This window comes from Ochotona curzoniae, unplaced genomic scaffold, assembly GCF_017591425.1.
Source record: "Ochotona curzoniae isolate NIBS_2020 unplaced genomic scaffold, NIBS_Ocur_1.0 contig_3432, whole genome shotgun sequence".
Classification (NCBI taxonomy): Eukaryota; Metazoa; Chordata; class Mammalia; order Lagomorpha; family Ochotonidae; genus Ochotona; species Ochotona curzoniae.
In genome coordinates this window covers 10,283,602-10,303,795 of record NW_024465859.1, presented here as the reverse complement: position 1 = coordinate 10,303,795, position 20,194 = coordinate 10,283,602, and positions in this window count along the sequence as shown.

Sequence of the window (20,194 nt, the reverse complement as noted above, 5' to 3'; positions counted from 1 at the left end):
ACTGGCATCCCATATAGGCACAGGTTTTAGTCTTGACTGTTCTATTTCTGTTCTGGCTACCTGCTAATGGCCTGAAGAAGCAGTAAAAGATGGCCAAAATGCTTAGGCCCCTGCGACCCACATGGGAGATCTGATTGGAGTTTGACTCCTAGCTTTGGCTCAGCCCAACCCCATTTAGGAAATGAGCCAGCGGATGGAAGATTAGCTCTCAGTCTCTCCTCCTCTTTTTCCTCTCTTTTTGGTCTTTGTAACTCTGCCTTTCAAATAAATAATTAATAAACTTTAAAATGAAAGAGCAGAATTCTGGGCTTTGCTTGGGCCTGTGTTATTAGAATTTGGGGGTTTAGCAGTCTATATTAACAAAGAAATACAGAGTCAAATTCCTGGGCCACTGAGCAAATGGCCAAGTTGAGGCCGTCACTGCTATGTTGGCCTGTGTGATCTTTGATGGTAGCCCTTTCTGATGGTGAGCTCTGACTTTGTTGTAGCAAGTGTCTCATGCCTAAAATGAGTCACAGGGAGCATCCTGAGTGATTGGCTCTCCAAATGTAGAATGCTGGCTTCTCCTCTTCTCAAATAGAGAGGAAGCCCAGGTTCGTGCCAGGGCCTGAGGCTACTTTGTCTGTTCCGTGCAAGGCAATCGTTTGGCCACATCAAGCCCCGCCTTTGGTGCCTCCAGGCTCACTCTGCTGTCTCCTTCTTGGAGGCCTTTTGTGCATCCCAGTGTGCTCCTTGACCCAAGGCCACTCCGTCTTACAAGTCATAAATCCCATCCTGTTCCGACACTTTTCTTCTATTTGGGGAATATTTTTTAAGATTAAAATAGTCTTAGCTTTATTGAGAAATAGTTATCGCAATATTGATGTATAATTCACATGCCACATGATTGAACTGCTAAAAGTGTACATTTCAATGGTTTTAGGACCACCCATTGTCCATTTTCAGACATTCTCATTGCCCAAAAAGACATTCTGTATCCTATAGCTGATGTTTCTTCCACCTCCCATTCTGCCAGTATGGGGCTAACTGTGATCTATTTCCTGTTCTGAGGAATTTACTTATTACAGACATTTCACATACATGAAATGTGGCCTTCTGTGACTGCTTTTCCACTTAGAGTAGTGTTGCCAAGATGTGTCCATGTCTCAGTGCATATCGGTACAGCATTCCTCTTTATGATCACATACACCTAATGGATAGCCCACATTTATTTATCTGTTTACTTGTAGATGAGCTGTGCTATTTTGACTTTTTGGCTCTTAATGAATAATGCTGCTGTGAACATTTGTGCGTGTGGCTAATTTTTTTTTTTTTAATTTCTTCCAAGTGCATACCTAGGAATGGAACTTCTGTGAGTCATATGTTCACTTTGGGTCTAGTTTTTTGAGAAACTCCTGGACTGTTTTCCCAAGTGGCTGCATCTCCATGATCAGGGTAGGAATAACTGGTGCCCATGAGGAATGTGAATGTTGCAGGCAGCTTGTTGTAACCAGTAAAATGTGCCTGCCGTGTTGGCATCCCAGTGGCCAGTTTGGGCCCTGGCTGTTTCCAGCCTAGCTGCCTGCTAATGAGGCTGGGAAGGCAGCTGAAGATGGACCAAGTGCTTGAGCTCCTGCCATCTGAAGTGGAGACCAGGACGGAGCTAGAGGCTCCTGGTGTCAGCCTAGCCCAGATCGGGCTGTTGCTGTTTTTTTGGTGGAGGAAACAGTTGATGGAGGATCCCTTTCTCACTTTATCTAACTCCCTGTATTTTTAAAAAGGCTTATTTTATTCATTTGAAAGGAAGAATTACAAAGAGGGAGAGGAGAAAGAAAGGAAATGGGAGAGAGAAGAGTGGAGAAAAGAGGAGGAGGAAGAGGAGACAGAGAGAGAGAGGTTGGATTGGTTTTTCATCTGCTGGTTCACTCTCAATAGCCGCAATGGCTGAGGTTGTTATAGGCTGAAAGCAGGAGCTGGTAACTTGGTCTGGGTCTTCTGCATGGGTACAGGGCCCAAGCATTTGAGTGGTCTTCTGCTGTTTTTCCAGATGCACTGGTAGGGAGCTGAATCAGAAGTGGAACATCCAGGCCTGGAATGGCACCTTCTGGGATGCCAGTATTGCAAGCTGCAGCTTCAACTGATGCTCCATAACACCTCTCTCTCATTGATCTTCTGTCTTTGAAATAAAGCAGTTAGCCTTGATGTGTGTGTGTGTGTGTGTGTGTGTGTGTGTGTGTGTATGAGCACACTTGTGTGTGCATCTATGTGCCTTCTTGGAAAAAGTGGCATTCTAACTGCTAGTCAGCTTTTGAGACTAGTGTGAGTAACTTTTCTTTGATAATAGAAATTATAAAACAAATTATGTAAATCATTTTGTTAAGTAAACTGGATAAATTGGTATTTTTTTTTAAAGTGTGCAGTAAGCACTTACTTGAAGAATAAGGAAATTAAGGTTATTTCAGCTCCTTATTTTTTAAATTCTACTCCTCCGCCTCTCCCTTCCCCATCCCAAGTGTAAGGTCATAGAATGAAGTAGGAGCTTTGGGGGCAGTGAAATCGCAGCAGGACAGTGGAACTGTAGGAGGTTGGGGCAGTGAAGCCTTCCAGGGAGGCCAGCAGAATGAGGAACGGATGTGGGAGTGCTCCAGGCACTTTAGGACATCCTGACTGCCAGCCCACTGTGAGCCAGGCACCGTGCTGGGCTCCTTCATGGAGAGGCATGAGGACCCCAAAAGATTGTGTTGTATTCTAAATGTCCTTGAGTGAAGTAGGTATGATTAGCAGCCTTAAATCCTTTTTGGAGTAAGGCTGCATTTAAGCAATTGAAGGCTGTTGTCACTGTTTTATGGGTGCACTTGTCAGCTCTGAGAGGTGAGAGGATGTGTCTGAGATTGCAGATACCTCAAAGCGCAGCCAGGGCTGCAGTTCACTGTCGATTCTAAAGGCTGTGTTAAGGCCTTTTAAAACTTATTTTTGAACTTTGGGATTCCAGGTCCCACACTTGGTTCTGAGATCATGTGTGTCATTCAGTCTCTGCTGGCCTGGAAGGAAGGAGACTCTAGCTCAAGCCACAGTGTTTGGAGCCTTAAAGAGATCTGGGCTTGGGAGGGAAGAGTGTGCCTCGCTGAATACTTTTGGCCTCAGGGGTAGGGGAATGCTGCTGTAGCTGGCAGGATGCCTCCGCTTTTGTCCTGCAAGTAACTGGAGTGAAAGGCCAAAGAGATTTAAGTCATGCCTGTAGCTTTTGTGAAGCCTTTAGCGATTAGGGACTCAGCTTTGGGGTCAGACCTGGCCTGACATTCAGACCATTCTGCCCACTGGCCTGTGACTGCGGGCTGCTTTTGCAAGCTCTATTGCCTTCCTTGAGGAGTGAGGTAGTTCTTCTACCTGTCGGGTGGGATGTTGGGAGAATACAGCCCACATTAGTGATTGCTTCCGAAGTGCTCATTGTTTCTTTTCCCCTGCTGTACCTGCTCCTCTTCCCCTACTTTCCTCCTAAACCTCCAGAAAGCCCTCCTGGTTACACTTTGCTGTGCACTTTCCTAGAGACCCACTAAGGTCAACTGTTCCATGAAAACTTTCTCAGGGAGTTTACTGATGGTGCCTTTTTTGGAGTTTGCAGGGTGGTTCAGTTTGAAGCCTCCAGGCTCTCAGACATGCATGTGCTGAGTGGGGTCTCCCAGGCTGTGTGTAGCAACTCCATCGACACCTCTCTGGGCCCAGAGCTGCTCTATCAATTCTTTATTAAGACCAGCTATTTTTTATTTATGATGCTTGCAGGTTCATTAAAAATGGCACTCCCTGTTGGGGATACCAGCAAGGCTTTTAGCCAGTTTTTATCAGGTTGTTAGAGTAGATATGAATATTTTAATAGAGAGAAAGAGCAAAGCCGTCAACAAACTTAATTTGTTCTAGAATCTAAGTGACAGGCCTAACAGGGGTGCCAAGTAATTCAGTATAATCAGGCCAGATAGTGGAATAAGCAACAAAATTAAATGGACCAGGGAGCTTTTCCAGAAGAGCCACAGGGGAATTTTTTCCCCCTTGCACAGCTGTAAATCTCTGTATCCCTGGATCCTTTTAGTCTGTGTAAGATCTGGCATAGCCACAGGCAGCTTCTAGGCCCAAGGAAGTTTCCAGGAAGGCAGGAGAGTGCTTTTGCAGATTTTATTTTAACATGTACAGAAGTCTTTTCTCAAGATGTCAGTCTTACTAAATTATGTACAGAATGATGAAGAACCCACCAAAAGCATACTTGAAGTTTTAACCTTGATTACAATCCTAAGATAGTGGGCAATTTCTTGGTGTAGTTTAAAGGATTTCCACTTGGGGGAGCTTTATGATTAGCCTTTAAAATCCCCGTCAGCCTTAGTGTGTGTGAGCGGATGACTGCTCTCCCAACACCCTCTACAGTGACAAGCTAGAGAAGCGAGCAATGGTTGCAGAAATACAATGATAAATCAGACTGAGTGATTTTATTTTATTGGCAATTCCTCCCTCTGGATTTTGAAGTTGTTCTTGGTTTTTTTAAAAGCTGCTTTTTTTCAAACTGAAATAGCTTAAAGTGGTACTTTCTGCTTTTTCTTGGATGAGTGTTTTGCATATGTCGGCAGACATCAATGCATCCTTAAGTAAATGGTTGTCCCAATTGCTCTTAAATAGCCCAACTACATGAGAAAAAAAAACTCCATTTGGGGTTTTTATGGTTAGTTGCAAGGAAGAAAAAATAAGAGCATATGTCTGTGCAGGGAATGCTGTCTTGTAATACACCCACCACGTGACTCCCCATCACCTCTTCTCTCCCTCAAATAGGTGGGCTAGGGAGAGGTCTAATGAAGGACAGTCAATGGCTGCCTGGGCATAAGTCCAGGTTCCAGATGGTCTCTGGGATCTACCCTGATTTAGACAGTTTTGAAATCATAGAAAGCTAGTTAGTGTTCCTAATTAGGACATTTGCTGGAGAATGTTGTCACAATATGAATGCATTATTAACCAATTTTACTATAGAATAAAATGAAACCAATTATAAACCTATAGATACAAGTGTGCTCCTGTGTGTCCCCCTGCCCACATAGAGGAAGTGTTTCTCAGAGCAAAATAGCGCGATTTTGGTCTGCATCTGCCATACTCTATCCTTTTCTCCTCTGTGCTCTTCTTCTGAGCTGCTGGGACATTACTTCGGGGGCAATTATAGTATTGTGGCTTTGCGCTTTTTCCTGTTCCTCCCAAGAGAGGAAGGGGAGAGTTCTGGAGAGTCGTTTTCCAGCCCTTTGTCCCACTGCTGAAGGACATCCCTGCATCACAGCAGCTGCTGCTGCTTTCTGCTCTTGCTGCATTTCATGCTCTTGTTTCCATCTCTGGCAGATTCAGTCTCAGTCCCTTGCTCTCTCTCTCTCTCTCCTTGGATGGCCTGCCTTCCCTCCACATGAACAGTGCCCTCTGTCCCATGAGGACAGGGCCTCAGAGAACCTGCTCCAGCCGCTTGTTCACCATCTTTGTGGGTCACATCAATATGACTTTGACTGCTTAGTGAGGGGGAACTACTGTGTCACAACTCTGTGGCTAGCACCAGGAACACTTCGCTTCCAGAGAAAAGTATTCCTCCAATTCTTGTCTTCACAGCGTTCTCTGGCTTTAATGCAATGGTTTCCAAACTTTTAAACTACAGATTTTTGAGAGGGCTGAAGCATACATAGGAACCCAGTGCAGTCTGCCCCCTGACTTTCAAGGGCCCGATAGTGGATTGTTTTCCAAGTCAGAGACAACAGTCCTTCCCAGAGCCCTTTACAATGGAACGTTCTTTCCTGCTTCTCTTGTCAGGAGATGATGTCCGCAACCCCATACCCGTCCTTACCACTGCTTCCTTAAGTGTGGTGGCTTTGTTATTTGCTTTGAATAAAAGCTGTAATATTAAAAATATAATCATGAGGCAAACCCTCATTTACCTAGTAGATTGAACATTGTCCTTTGTAATTAGCAATGCATCTAAACCTCTGCAGTTTCAAACTGTGTTCCTGAATGGAGGAAATGTGATCTTATTTCCCTGTGTCAATCAGCATAGTCTTTTGCAATGGAGTTTCTAGAATGTTGCAGATTATTACCCAAGGCAGCAGCTATTAATGCAGCTGGTTTAGAAGACGGAGTTAAATGAACTTATTTCCATTTTCTCTAATACAAATGTGTTATGTAGGCCATTCATGTTTCAGATGGGTTTGCTTCCAGATAAGACAAGCCTGTTATGCAATTGAGAGATTTCCATGGATTCAACGGAGTAGTGTCACTTTAAAAAGGTAAAGGAAAATGAATCTATGTTTCTTTGAAAGCAAATTGATTGATTTTTGTTTATGGGAATAGGACTTCTGGCTCTTTATGCTGACTTAACAGTTGCTAGAATGTGTCGAGCAGAGTTTAAGAAGAGGAAAAATAGGAGTTTGGTGGGTGAAGTAGTTAGCAGTCTTTTACTTCATACCTTGCTGGTCTTTGAGTTTGTTTGATTGGGATATTGTGGTTATGTGGCTGAGAACAAGATATATAAGTGGACTCTTCTCTTCTGCCTAAATCTGTATTCAAGGTGAACTCCACAAGTGCTTCTGTGGCCAGGAAGCACGCAGGTGAGTCACAGCTGACACCTTAAAACAGTTCCAAGTAACCATCTAATGAACTCTAACAACAGTGGATCGGTAGCTTCTCCTTGCGTGAAGTGTTTATTTTCACTTACGCTGTTATGTGCAGGGTGGCAGATCCCTAGAGAATCAGTGTGTTTTGTATGCAGTTGTAGTCCCTGTCTGTTGTGGTGCTCTGGAAGGCTCAGGGGGGAAAGGAAAGGAGATAAGGATTGCTGCTTGACTGAAGGAAGAGTTCCCTTTTTCCAAACCAGGCACTGCTATAGTCTTGAAAAGAGCATTCAGGGAGGCAGCAGCCAATCCCATCGTGCTGCTCAGTGGGAGGGAATGTGTTTTTTTTTTTATCTTGAAGTCAGACTCATGAGACATTTTTCTACAGGTTCCATGTTATGAATGATATTTAAATTTTCGTTGTACTTCACAAAACTCTTTGCCTAAAATGTAGCTGAAGAACAAATATGTTTTTAGTTATGTTATGGTTCTATAAATGGCCATATTTTTAAACTATTTTTTTTTCAGAACTGGAAACTTCCCTTCACTCGAATGCACAAAAGCACACTATATTCCCATAACAGACTAGTGCTGAAGTCCTCTATTGGAGGTCATGTTGGACCTCATGATTCGAGTGCTGGTGTTCAAAATTAACGTTCCTTCCAGGTTTGTTCCATAACCATTGCTGCCACCATTCCTTCTGTGCTGAGGGAGTGCCACGTACCATTGTTTGGCCCTTGTAAGAGGGGTACTATGATCAGTTTTGCAAGACTGGACGAGTGACATAGGGAATCGATTTTTTAAGAATGGAAAGCATCAATAATTCTTTCTTTAATTCATTTTTTAGAAACAAATTTGTTTGAAATCCAGAGTTGGAGATAGGGAAGTGAACAGGAGAGGAAAAAGGAATAGAGAAAAAGACATGGATCTTCCATTTGCTGGTTCCCTCCTAGACGACAGGAAAGGCCAGTGCTGGATCAGGTAGAAGCTGGGAGCCAGGAGCTTCATCTGGGTCTTTCAGTGGGTGCGGGGATACAAGCATTGGGCCATTTCCTTCTGATTTTCAAGGCCCTTGGCTGCAAATTGGTTTGGAATTGTAGCATCCAGGATATGATCTAGCAATCACATGGGATGCAGGCATGGCAGACAGTGGCTTAATCTGATTTTCTGCCATGCTGGAATTCCCAATCTGTATTGTGTTCATCAGTGTGGTCTGGTTGCTTGGAAATGTACACACACACACACATACACACACACGAGCTCTGTGGCCATCTGTCCCTCAAAATTCCAGTGTAGTAGCCCTGGGGTAGGCCATGGTATCTATGTATTAAAAGTTGCTCTTATGAATCGTGTTGTGATACAGTGCTTAAAGCCACTGCCAGTGTCACCAATATCCCCTATAAATGCTGATTCATTTACCAGCTGCTTTCATGTAGCTCCCTGCTAATGAGCCTGGGAAAGCAATGGAAGATGGCCCAGTTCTTTAAGTCCCTGCATCCATGTGTGAGAGAGACCCAAAAGAAGCTCCTGGCTCTTGTCTTTGTTATTGCTGTTATGAACAAAACATTTTAATGAGAATGTGATCCTATGTAATTTCACTCCCATATATTTCATTATGGATTCCTAGAATGTGGAGCTAAGGGGTCAAAAGTTATAATCATTGTAGTGGGTATAGAAATATGGGAAAGCTACTTACTATAGGAATGCATTGTCTCTTTCTTCCTAAAAATATTTATTACTTTATCTAAATGTATTTGAGAGAGAGAGAGAGAGATCGCGTGCACAATCTTCCATTTACTGGCTTACTCTTTAGATGTCTGCAGGAGCCTGGGCTGAACTATGCTTTCGCCAGGAACTGGGAACTGGAGTTCCTGGGCAACAGGAACTCTAGTACTTGAGTCATCATTTGGTACTTTCCAGAGCACAGTAACAGGAAGCTGGACATGGAAGAAAACAGAATCAGAAACAACCTCAGACACTCCTGTGTAAGTACGGATGTCCCAAACAGTGGCCTAGCTGCTGCACCTTGTCCTTGATTGGACATTACACATTACACCTATGCAATGCCCGCATGCTGAACTGCATCATCTACACCCTCAAAATCACTGTGCGGAGGTCCTGGGGCAAGAAAATGATCTCAGCAGTGGAATAAATATGAAAACAAAACAGTAATTCAAAAATGTATCAAAATAAGCAATCTACTGTAGTCACCTGTGAAGGAATACTCTAAAAATTAACATAGTCACAGTATTAATAGTTTTTCTGGATGAGCCACTTCAGCTCATTGGTGTCATTTGAAGCCTTCTCAGAGTTGTCAGCATTTTGGAGAAATATTGGGAAATTGGCTACATTTCACTGCTTCTTCAGTAGTCCATGATGCAAGGTGCAAATGTGTCTAGAAGATGAAATACAAGAAAGCCATTATTAGCCAGTGATATTTGAATCTCAACAATTTTTAAGACCCTTATCTTTCTAAAAATTGATTATCTAGGCACTTAAGTGACAGAAATGCAGTTAAGAATATATCTCATTTTAAGTATAACATGCCCAGTTGAGTTCTGGGTGAAGCCAAATCCAGTGCAGGATCTGCACCAACATGGAACATCTGGGAGAGACTCCTGGCTTTGATCTGCCCAACCCTATTATCGCCATTTAGGGGAATGAACCAGTGAATGGAAGATCTCTCTCCTATTTTCTGTAACCCCCAACTGTCAAATAGATAAATAAATAAATAAATATTTAAATAAAAAAGAATATGTCTTCTTTACGTAAGTGTCAATGGGAAGCTCTTATATTTTGGGGACAATCAGGGACTTATGAGTGATTCTATAATTTGAGGTTGGTGCCTACAGTCTTCCTTAATATCATGTTAAAGGAGATTTGTATTGGAAGGCAACATACATTATAGGGGTTAAATGAAGATAATTGAAGTGGTAACCAGAGATACTGACTTAGTTTCAGTATACTTGTTTTAAAGGGAATTATGTTTATTGTGTTATACTAAAGTCTAGCTTGGTGGTTCTAATGAATTGTTGGTTGTATCTAATAATATTTCATTTTGGGCAAATTTCCAGTCAGTTTAAATGTAATAAAGCAAAGTAAAAACAAGAAATGAAAATTTTACTCTCTTTTCCATTACTTATTTTATCCTAGGTGGTTGATTTTTTGTTTTGCTGTTTAAAACATTAAATGATGTTTTACAGGTGACTTCTGTAATTTTGACAAAGGAAAAGTGTGTTACATGAATGCACAGAAGGAATACAGTGATTAGCATATTCGTGTGAGTGATGGCCTCATCGCTCAGCCACCATTGCCCTCTGCCATCTTATTGAAGCCTGTAGTCTCTCTTCCTCATTGTGTGATAGTTCTTGATGGATATATTGTTAGAATTGACTAAGCTCCTGTGATAAAAGCACCTTCAAGTTATAGTGGCTAGCATAATAATGTAGCAATGGTGTTTGTCCCACATCACAGTTCCAAAGTGTCTGTTTCCTGTGTGTGGCTTCTGTGCTCTGCCATCCCTTAGGTACAGTCATTGTGTGTATGACTGAAGCTTAGCTTCAGCCCATCTGAGTTCTTCTTCATGGGAAAGAGAAAGGCATAAATCATGGATTTCCCCGGAAGGTGCAGACACTCCCACCCAAATTCCTTTGGAGGAAATGTAATCAAATGGCCATGTCTAGCTGCAAAAGAGGCTTCAAAATATAGCTTTGGGCTTGGTAGTCTTGTTTCTAACAAAAGAATAGATTTTAGTGGCTGAGTAGCAATATGTGCCATATTTATAACAGTGGAGTCTAGAATCAGGTAGACCTTCATTCTCTGTGGTTTTACCATCAGCACCAAGAATAAATGAAGTGTTGTCTTTTCGTTAGAAAATCTCTTGCTGCCAAAATCTCCATGGAGAGCTAAGTATGGATAAAAATGGAGGATATTGATACTTACATGGCTGCTGGAACCTGAAAGTATTTCTGTTTTGTATCATTATGGTGACTTTGGATAGATTCCTTGGGCTTTATTTGGTGGTTTCTTAACAGAATTTTACATCTATGCTTTTGTATAAACAATGAAAAGCCCCGCAGTTGCTCTTCTGCTCCCGAGTCCCTTGCACGTCTCCTCCTTGATTGCAGGTACACATTCCTCTTCCTTGGCTTGCCACCTACTACTTAGAGAGCTGTCACACTCTTCCGTGGTGCCATTGTGCCGGGCTGAGAACTGTAACTTCCAGCCTGGCTCTGATGGTGTAAAATGAGGGGGTATGGGAGGCTTTTTCAAACTTGAGACTAGCAAAAGACAAAACCTCCTTTTGTTTGAAACCATTAAAAGTGTAGTCTTGAGTTCTTACTCTCTAAGAGAAAGTGTGGGGTGGGTTCTTTCCTCCCCCATCCCCCCACCTGCCGGCTGCTGTGGTTTTGCATGGAGTAATTGAGCAAATGAAATACCAAACGTATAAAAGGTAGCATTATTAAAGTGAATGTACGAACGCTTACCTAGCAGAACTGCAAGACATGGAAAAATAGGAAGACAAGTTAATGATCTAGAAATTGTATAGCTTTGCTGTCTTAGAATCATGGCAAATGGAACATATGGCATTGGGTCATTTTTTGCATTGATATGAAGAGAAAATGAGTTTATTTTACAAATAAATGGAGTTTGTGTTTCTGTTTGCTATTCATGACTGTAATATTAGTTTATCTCTCCTGAAATAGAAATATGTCACCTAAATATTAAATATAGAGGAAGATTTTTCAGCTATTAATGAGGAATTTTTCTTTACATGCCTCACTTTTATCCACCTCAATAAACATTTTATACTTTTGCTGTTACCTTGTCTGATGATGCTGGCTGTAAACAGAGATAGCCTAAGGGTGAGAAAGACAGACTTGTTAACATTGCTATTTGCCCGAATATTAGAATTTTAGATTAAAACTTACATTCAGATTTATTTAATTTTTTCATGGATTTTTATGATATATGGTATTTCTGTTTTCTCTTTTGATATTTACAAGAGTTCAAGATTTGACACTTGGATTAGCAGCTAAGATGCTCCTTGGGTTGCTTGCATAGCAGAGTGACTGGGTTCAAGTTCTGGTCCTGATTCCAGCTTCCTGCTGTTGTACGCCTTGAAGGCAGCAGGCGATGACTTCAGTAGTTAACTCCCTGCCACCTGTATGCTTGACCCAGATTGGTTCCCTAGCTCTTTGCTTTGACCCTGCCTGGAGTCTGTTGCTGATATTTAGAATATACAGCTGATAGGAGCTCTAATTGTCTGCCTTTTCTTTTTAAATAAATAATAATAAAACCCATATGTATCCTCTAATAAAAAGGAAATACGTCCTGCATTTCATTTATGTTGCCATTAAAAATCTGCCACATTCATTGTTGTCCCTGTAGTGAACGTTTATTCTTTTTGTCTTCTCTGCCTCCCTTATTCCAGTAACAGAAGCCTTCGTTTTTCATTTTCCAAACCCTGTTCCTTTCTCAGTTCCTGTAACCAGGCTTGGCCATTCAGAGTTCACAGTAATTGCATAAACAGTGGGCTTGTGTGTCAGGCTAGGTCAGTCCTGTTGATGATGATGATTGTTATTATTATTATTTTGAAAAAAGGATCTCCCTGTCCACTCCTAGGCTAGAGAATGATGTTTGAAGCTAATATAGATGATTTTGGCTCGCAATGGTTAGAGTCTGTCTGAAAATGAAGCCAGTTAAGAGAAAATTGCTCCAAGAGATGTAGAAAGACTTCTGTTCATACTGTTTGAGCATCCATTCCTGAAGCAAAATTTAACTGTGCCATTGAGTTTCTTATTTTTCCTCCTCTAACTATCCTGGGTTGTTTATTCCACTTGCACTTGAAGGCGTTCTGGCCAACAGATACATCATTATTTTTCTCAGAGAACATTTGTTCAATACTTGGGTCACTGAACATATTAACCACTTTAAAATGGCTTTAGGTGTAACAGAAAAATGCAGTACTAATAGCGCAGGAGAATTGGAAGAGCTCCTTGATGCTCTATCCTACCCGATGCAGAATTCCCTTAGCATTCTTCACTGACGGTTGTCCTTGAATCAAAAATAATTTCCACTTTTCAGTGACTCCAAGATGCACAATATTTTTATGTCCTATTTTGGGTTTCTGAATTAGGTCCTGAATCCAGGATATCTCTAATTTAAAAATTCATCACTGTGTTAGGTAACTCACTACCTTAAGAACTGGAACATTCTAGTGTTGGAAAGTCTTAATTCTCAGAAGGTTTTTCTCTTTTGTTAGTTGAAACATGCTATGTTTTTACTTTAGTATTTGGCACTAATACTGCTTGGAACCATGCATATTAAACTGAATCCCTCTTTTACAAGGGATACATTCAAGTATTTATACTACTAATCCCGTTCCTGTCTTCTTGCTACCAGCAATAATATCCCACCAGCTTCCTTCTTCCATTCTTCATAGAATGAGTCTATCTGGGCCATATTAGTTGTTCTCCCCTCAATTTCCTTTTGTTTGTCAATCATCCTTTTTAACTGGGGACCAGCACTGAACCCTTCCTTCTTCCTTTTTCTTGTAGACACAAAAATGAAGCCTTACACTGAAATACATTTTAGAGCTTCGACTTCTTATACTTCATAAGAGTTTTCTGTGAATTGGAACTCTAGTCCTTCTCTGTTTTTTTTTTTCCTCCTCAAACATTTGTTAAGCCATATCTGAGTTTTGATTATTTGAATTGATATAAGGATTTTACAACCAACCATTGCTCCTCCAAATATTCAACACTGTGTGGAAATTATGTTTTGCTCATGTTTTTGCCTCAGTAGGCCATTTGTTGTGTAGAAGGATGTAAAAAAAAAAAAGGTGAAATCAATGGCTGTCACTTTGGTCACTGAAATAGCCCACTGATAAGATACGAGTATTCATTTGATCAGTTGGGACATGCAGCAGATATGAGTGAGTCAACTCTTAGAAGAGTGGGTTAAAGGAGATAAAAGAGTCATCCCAAAGCTTATATGATGTTTCCATAAAGCCATGAAGTACTCAGCTTCTTCTGTATTTTTGCCCTAGCATCCCAATGCCTGCCTTATATTCCCAACAGTGCCTCATAGGCTAAAATGACTAAATATCATGTCCACCTTCCATACAGTAGGAGGGACAGAGAGTTGCTTTTCCCAACCACATCAGCTTCCTTTAAGGAGCTACCTGCCAATGACTTCAGTGGTTTTATTTATATAATGAAAAGTATATGATCATTGGATACAACTAGCTATAAGAAAGGCTAGGAAATATGGCCTTTTATCCTGGGTAGCTGCATAACCAGCCAAAAATAATGGCTTTGCTATTAATTTAGAAAGGGAAAGAATGGCCATTTATAGGCCACAAGCAACATTCATGGAAACTTGTACTGGATTTTTCTCTGGTTTCAGAAATAAATAATAACAAGTCTTCTGAATTTGAATAATCATTCTCCTCACTTTTTGTTGAATTTTGGCTCTGATTATGCTCTATTTTCCTTTCTAGAATTTTTCTTTTGGGCCTTTATGCAGAAATTAAAGCATATCAGTTATTCATCTCTGCTCTACAACCATCTACTCTATTTCATGTCACATTGCAGTGGTGCTGAATCAAGAGTTCTTATGTTGAATCAGGGACACATCATCCCAGCTATCCAATACACAGAACTGTGAGTGAATAAATGCTTGTTATGTTAAGCCATTTAGTTTTGGAGTGGATTGTCATGCAGCAAACCACTAACTTAAATAGGAGACAGAATTTATTATTGGAATATGGCTAGTTTATAGGAATTGAAAGGAAGCCTAAAGAACAGAAGGTCTTACAGCAGGAATTACTCAACAGTCTTGTCTGGATATCATTTCTAGTGTAGAGGAAGCCTCAATGTTTTGTTCTCCTAGGGGTGCCTGGTGGTGGTGGGGCGGGAGTATTTGATAGGTCACATGTCCATCCTACGGATGTATTTATTAGAGGATGGTTTATGAAAGGGAAATCCAGCAGAAGGAACCTTTGGGTTCCTATTAAGCTTTCATAGTTTGATGAGGACAAATGCTAGATTTTTTAGATTTTAAAAATAATCAATGAAAGGGAGGTAGGGAGACAGAGAGAGAGAGAGAGAGAGAGAGAGAGAGAGAGAGAGAGAGAGAAATAAACGCACGTGCGTGCAAGAGACAGGAGCAACATTAGTTAGTTTACTTCCCAAATGCCAACAATGACCAGGCCAAAGTCAGGAGTTTGACTCTCCATCCACATGTCTGATGTTGGTGGCATGGACCCAGTTACTTGATTATGACCACTGTCTCTGAGGGTCTGGATAGCAGAAAGATGGGATCAGGAGTGGAGCTGGGAAGTGAACCCAGGTACTTTGATCTGAGACATGGGATCTTAGCCAGCTCAGAGTCTTTAACTTGTAGGCCAAATACCTAATGTTAAACTTGGCTTTATGCCCCTTGGTTGTAGATGGTACTTCTCCCAGAAGGAATCAGGGTGCTGTGAATAAGGGGAAATGGATGTTGGGCATTTCCAAAATGACAGCTCTCTGTAACAGTAGCATCTCTGATGAATAACTAAAAACATGTGTATATACAATCTGTTATTTTATAGCAAATAGATTGTGGGAAATAACAGGCATATAAGGGCATTTCAAAAAGCTAATGAAAAATGGAATTGAAAGAAATTTATTTTGGTGCAAAATAACCTTGAAACCAATGCATGTTTCTCGTATAACTTTCATTTTTCTTGAACTTTTTGAAGCACACTCTTGTAACTCAGTATTTGGAAAGAAATGACACCTTAGACTTAGAGATGGATAAAGATTAAAGAAGACTTAAGAGCTCATCCAGGCCAACCCCCTCGTTTTGCAGATGAGGAAATTGCACAGTTGATTAGGGGGAGGGTATTTTAAGTCATGACAAACCAAGACTAGTACATGAGTCTTTTTTTTTTTTTTAAGTTTTATTTGAGAGGCAGTGTTGCAGAGAGGAAAGAGATTGAGAGAGAGAGAGAGAGAGATCTTTCATGCTATCTGCTGGTTTACTTCCCTACTGGCTGCAACGGCCAAAACTGGGCCAGTCCAAAGCCATGAGCCAAGAGCTTTTCCTGGGCCTCCCATGTGGGTGCAGGGGCTGAAGGACTTGAACAATCCTTCATTACTTTCCCAGGATATAAACATATAGCTGAAAAGGAAGTAGAGTAGTTGGGACACAAACTGTCATTCATAATGGAAGCCAACACTGCAAGGGGAGACTTAGCCTACTGTGTCATGATGGCAGACCCTAGAACTTGGGTCTTTAAAAACAACAAAACAAAACAAAAAACAAATAAGAAAACCCACCAAATAGCCTTAGCTGGATTTGGGAAGAAAAAAGTGAATTATGCCATGAAGCTTGTTTTTAGTGTCTTCTTACAACGATGCCTCTGAGAAGCCTGCTCAGCTGTGTGTGATACTTTCCTTCTTCCAGCCCAGCCCTCCTAACACTCAGCATGTTTTTCACTCCTAGATCCATTCAGAGGTGTGTTCTAGGTAAATACTGCTCTGGGATCATTTGGCCCTGAAAGGTCGGGTAAGTCAGCTGGTGCTTGAATCAAGGCAACATCTCTCTACCATCTCTTCCTGAAGCTTAATCTTGGTGGCAGCTATAGTGTATTTTACCACTTAAAAAAGTTTTGATGCTTTTTAAAGGATATTTACATAAAGCTAGCCATCTCCGCTTCTTGACAACTCCTGAGAAGTACTTCTCCTCTCAAGCTCCAATCCTGTTAGTGAGACACCTTGCTTAGTTTTCAGTCTGAAGGATAAACACACTGCAGAGCAGCAGCGACTGGAGGAACTCCAGCATTGTACAGAGGTCTGTGCAGGAGCAAACACTCCGGTTTCAGGATACAAAATTAAGGACACAATGGGAAAGAAAATGCAGAAAAAATGACCACAAAATAAATAGAGCTTAAAGGGTACTCAGATTCCTGATCCTCGACATTGTGAGATATGTACCAATAAACCTATCAAACATTGAAACTTCCTAGTAAAAAAATGCATTAAAGGTACTAGCTAATGAATCTTTCTTTACAAAATAGTTCACTAAATACAACAAACCCATTGGATATCATAGCTTAGTCTTACCTAACTTAATATGCTCTAAACATTTATATTAACCAGCCATTTGGGCAAAAAAATCATCTAGCACGAAGTCCATTTTGTTACAAAATATTGAATATCTCAAGCACATACATACAGACAGGGTGGCATGTGAAAACAAAACCCAGTGCCTAAGAATGCTGACAGCGCAGCACACTGTATGGTAGGGGCTGTTTCTTCTCATGGTGGCATAGCTGGCTAGGAGCTGCTGCCTGCTACAGCTGCCCAGTCTCACGTGAGCATTGCACTGTATATTGCTAACTAGAGAAGAAATCAAAACTCAAATTTCCAAGTGTGTGTGAATGCATATCCCTTTGCCAACATTGTAAAGTTGAAAGGCTCTAGTTTGACACCTCAAAAGTCATTATCTGCAAGGGGAAGGAGAGAGGGTAGCTGGACTGAGGTAGGAGAGCAACTTTTTAGTTTTGAGCCATGTCTTTGATGTATTACCTACTCAAAAATACTAAATTAAACCAACAGAATAAGTATGAAGCATCGTAAACAGTTCTTCCACAATAGTCAATGTTTTGATTTGAGAAGTTTAGTTTTGTTTTTTAATGTTTCAAGCAAGCTTTGGGGAATAATAATGGCATTTCATTTAACTTTGTTTTGTTCTTTTTAAAGAGAAACTGACACATAATAATTGTACAAAGTTATTGGTTGTTTTCTTATTATTGAGTAATAGGGGGTTTTCTTTGCCTAAAGTTTTGGTTATTGCTACCCTTAAGGGTTTTTAAATTTCACTCAGCACATTGTTTGATCTTTGATTTATATTTTCATTATTCGAGTCTTTGATTTTTATTACCCTAAAGATGCTTTGACAGCTAAATAATATTGCATTTGATTATTTGATTTTTGTTATTTCTAAGACTCTTTGACAGGTAAATCATCTTGCATTTTTTTCTTCTCTGTAGTCTTCTTCAACACAGTTTGACAGTTTTTAAACAGGTCCCAAACCCTCTTATTTTCATCAAGTCTCTCTTCAGATGTGACTTTCTATGTAATAGACCACTTTTTTTCAGTTTAAGGTAGATTATTTTGTCACTTTTTTGGCTGTTCCCACATGTAATGAGTTAAATCAGCATTTATGACTCTGAAATTTCCACACTGGCAAATATGGGGATAGCAGTTCTCAGCAGGTGCAGCTTCATGGAGATTTTTGCATTTAGAGAGACATGATTTTTGATGTTTCTGCCATGGTTTTTGCCTCGTATAGAAATAATATGAAAGTTGCCATTATTTGTAATAGGCGAGAGTCTACAGAAAGAAAGGATGTTGGCTTCCAGGTAAGGATTTTGGCAGATCCAATACCATCTCATTGGTTACAAAGCCTTGCTGGAAAGCGTGCAATTGTTCAGCTTGCACAGCACAATTAAGTAAACAATCCATTTAGTCTCTCTATTGATACTCCATTGCAGAGGGAGTGGGGTGGCTTGGGAGATTGGATATGGGAGCTGTGGCTTTTTCCCTCGACGTAGGTGGTTTGGATCTCTTTGTTAGGGTAGTGACCAGGCAGTGTCTCCATCTGATGGCTGTGCAGTGACCCATGTGAAACAAGCTGGTGGTTTCAGGCCCATTGGAGAGGCGGTTACATCTCAACATCCAGGATCCCAGCTGGCAGAAATATGTGAGGATTACACTGACATGATTCTATTCAGTTTGTGCTTTGGTGAAATTCATATCTTGAAAATCCTACTTGCAGTAAAGTAAGCTTTAGAATATCTTCATAAAGCTCTGAATGGAGGTCTCAACCTTCTACAATTTGTCTGATGATTAGCACACTTGGCCTCTTTACTTTGGCTTATAGGTTTTATAAGATTTCTCCCAGTTCTTTCCCACTTTTGTGAATATGGGGAATGATTATTCTATCTACTCACAGTGCAGACTGCTTGAAGAAGTAATGCTTGGGCACAGGATTCTGTTTTAATTTTCAGTAAATTGTGGCACATTTTAGTAGTTTGATATGGAATGAGGCTTCTTGTAAATGAAACAGATGTTCTTAAAACTGAAACGTACTATTGAGGCCAAAGATACTTCTTACTGGGACCTGGCAGACCATGCTGATTGGCCTGCTGGACTTCCTGGCATCTTTGTTTTCCAGCCCTAATACAGTATTTAATAGTCTCTATCCCTCTCTGACACACACACACACACACACACACACACACACACACACGCACTTTTTCATTCTATTGCTTTTTCTAGACAGCTTTTCAAAAATGAATTCAGTACTTAGTAAAAGGAATAATATGTATATGCAAAAATTCTAGCTGCTCTAGTTACCAATGACATCTATGTAATGCTGCGATAGTTTGCAAAGCTCCATTAGCTTCAGAATGCTTTTGAAGGCTTAACAGGTGTTGTGTTGTGCATGCCAGTAAATCCTAGCAACAACTGAATCCTGAAGTCTTCTTCAGAGGTTGGGTGACCACAGCAGACAGGTACTGGAGGCTCCCAGTCAATTCTTTCCCACCACCCTACTATTTTATATCTACTATTTCATATAGTCTATGAATATTCCTAAGGATTGAATGTCTCTTGGTTTGGATAAAAGTGGGCATGAGATTTCTGGATTCCAACTTGCATTTCTGGCTTTCTGTTTCAGTTGAATCACACTCCTTACTACTTGTGGTTGGCCCACCATTACTATTGCTATGTTCTAGGTGGAACTGGTTTAGGAATCAGCCAAATAGAAACTAATTAGCAGGTGGAAATTGGGATCATTGTGGTACTACTTAGCACTCCTCTGTTGCATCTTCCTGGTTGTGGCTAGCTAGTAGGGGACACCCCTTGAGGACAGACCGTACACAGATTTATTTTGGAGGTAGGTTGCCATAATTGCCATGGATCTGACACAACCACTAGTTCTGACTTGGGTGTGTGGCAGAGCTGGGGAGGGAGGTAAAAGGAGTTGCTGGGGTGGGGTGCCTTTGAGTGTTAAAGAGGGCTATGGATGAGTGACTCTGAAAGGGGCACTGGCCTTGTTAGCTAGGATGGTATTTATTTTTTAAGGATTATTGTGAACGTACTTTGTAATGGATTCCTTTGAGTAGCAGACAGTTATGGTAAAAATATTTTAAAAATTCCTTTGAATTTAAAAAAATAAAATTGTCTTTAGTTTCATTCCCCAGGAACATTTTGTTTGTTTTATTATTTGAGAGGGAGGGAGAGAGAGAGAGGAAGAGGAAAGAGAGAAGACTTATTTTCCAGTCCAATTCCCAGATCCTGGGGCAGGTCAGGCCTAGCAACTCAACAGAAATCTCCCACCTGGGTGGCTGGGTTCCAACAGGAACTGTCACAACTACCTCCCTGGATGCCCTGGATTATGGAGTGGAGCTGGGACCTCAGCATAGAGACTCTAGTGTCAGACTGTAGTGTGACAAGCACTAGGTCAAAAGTTGGTCCCCATATCCTTTTTTTTTTTTTTTTAAGAAAAAGTGAACATACTGGACAAAAATATGAGTGAAGTAG